We start from the raw sequence: 2,311 nt of genomic DNA, 5'->3' as shown, positions 1-2,311 counted from the left end.
ATACCACTCCAAGCAGCTTGTCTATATCCTCAGGAGTCCAAAACTGAAACTGATCCAATCTAATCTTGCAAAAGGGATTGCTGGACACCTCGCTAACTGGCCCTGAAGAAATATTGGAGTCCAGATCCACCCGAATGCGAGAGATTTTATCTACAAAGAACTCATTGAGTGCATCACATTGAGCTTTTGTTTCTGGAGAAAGATTTGAAACAGAAAGGGCTTGAGTTAAACCCCTAACAATCCAGAACAGCTCTGCTGGATGAAAACATGCAGACACAATACGGGCAGAATAAAATTGCTTCCTTGCTGTATGTATTGCCACATAATATACTGTCAAATAGGCTCTATGCTGTGTCTTATCAAATTCAAGAGGACTCCTCCATTTGTGCTACAGTCACCAAGCTGGCGGCTTCAGCTCCCGTGGCTCTTCCTTATACCATGGAGCTAATTTTAAAGCAAGTCAGAGAGGATGCTTAGAAGCTATCGTGTCTACTCCCCTGGTAAGTTCCCTGTTCCATGTATCCACCAAGGTATCGACAGAATCACCACACAACCAACTCCAAAACCATCCAAGACCCTTTGGAATCCTGCTGGATCCAACAGCCTTCCTGGGTGGACCATTCTCATAGTTCCATCACCCCTGCAGGGCTCAGACATGTGAGACCAATCTTGAATTGCAGGTTGAACAATTGGGGTTGAACAACTGAAAGTCACTCAGCCTGGGATGACACAGTCCTTGAACCAATTATACAATGGTGCGGGACAGTTATAAAAAAATGGGGAGGAACCAACTACTGCAGAACCATAAGCTGTAGTGAGGGCTAAGGTACGGGGAACTGGGGAGTGTGTGGAAGCAGTAGTTAAATTGGTATATTAAAGTTTTGTGAGCCACTTTGACAAACTGATAATAAAAATATGGGGTATTTTATTTATTTATTACATTTCTATACCACCTCCAACAACCAGTCTCTAGGGGTGTGCAGAACCAGTTTGAACTGAACCAGGTTTGATTTGAACTGGACAAGTTCCAAGTTTGAACTGAACCGGGCCCGGTTTGGATTGAACTGGTTCTTCTCAGTTTGATTCCCAGTTTGATTCCCAGATTGAACTGGTTCTTCCCAGGGGATGCACATCCGGAAAGCCACCAAATACTTGAAGGATGTAACCCTGAAGAAGCAGAGCATTCCTTTCTGTCGTTATAATGGTGGCGTTGGCAGATGTGCCCAGGCCAAGCAACGGGGCTGAACGCAGGGTCGCTGGCCTAAAAAAAGTGCTGGGTTCCTCCTGCACATGCTCAAGAATGCTGAGAGCAATGCTGAGCTGAAGGGTCTGGATGTAGATTCTCTGGTAATTGAGCACATTCAGGTCAACAAAGCTCCCGAAATGCGCAGGTGAACCTACAGGGCTCATGGTCGCATCAACCCCTATATGAGTTCTCCCTGCCACATTGAGATGATCCTCACAGAGAAGGAGCAATTGTTCCTAAGCCAGAAGAAGAGGTTGTTCAAAAGAAGAAGATATCTCAAAAGAAACTGAAGAAGCAGAAATTGATGGCTCGGGAGTAAACTCCATTCAGTTCACAAATAAAGATAAAACACAAGTTAACTGTGTGCTTCTGGTCTTAAGGCATTGTTCATGATGTTTCTAAAATCATCATTTTGAAGGTTTCAGAGCATTTTAAGGATATGTTGTAATTTTTCTAATCAGTTTCTCTCAGATCTGCAAACCTGTCCATAAGACTTGCAGTACAATCTTGTGCTTGCTTACCTGGAATTGTCCCATTCAACTTGGTGGAATTTACTCTGTAAGATATTCCCCTCAGGGGATGGAGCCGCTCTAGGAAGAGCAGAAGGTTCCAAGTTCCCTCCCTGGCAGCATCTCCAAGATAGGACAAGATTTTTTTTATTGAACCAACAAACTATCAAAGCATACAGTACATTGCCAAAGCACAATTATATACAAAGTGGTTGTTTGTACATGATATATCTACAAAGATTTACACACAAGGATTTGGAAACCCACAAGGTTATAAAGTATATGCAGGTAGTACTGTAACTCGGGGGTGGGGGATTACAAAGCAAAACAGGTAATGGGGGGGGGGGGGTTACGTCCAACGTCCATTTCCACAATTTGTCCCATTGCTGTTTAGAAGAGATACTCTTGTCTTTTTGCACATAACCATACAAACTTTTCCAGAAGAGATTTACTGTCTCATCTGCGTGAACCTCTTGGTCGCGTCTTCCCTCCCTATTCCTATGCAGGAGCATTGCATAAATGACATACAGGTTTACTAAACTGATTACGAGAAGGG

The 2,311-nt window shown here is 43.5% G+C and overlaps 1 pseudogene; it reads left to right on the top strand.

The window, feature by feature from the left end:
• The first annotated feature begins 1,125 nt into the window (after window positions 1-1,125).
• On the top strand, window positions 1,126-1,600 carry LOC128327513 (60S ribosomal protein L17-like; annotated as a pseudogene).
• Window positions 1,601-2,311: the final 711 nt, after the last annotated feature.

Source organism: Hemicordylus capensis, chromosome 5 (assembly GCF_027244095.1).
Source record: "Hemicordylus capensis ecotype Gifberg chromosome 5, rHemCap1.1.pri, whole genome shotgun sequence".
Lineage (NCBI taxonomy): Eukaryota > Metazoa > Chordata > Lepidosauria > Squamata > Cordylidae > Hemicordylus > Hemicordylus capensis.
The sequence above is the reverse complement of the archived record's forward strand: the minus strand, read 5'-3'. Positions and strand labels throughout refer to the sequence as shown.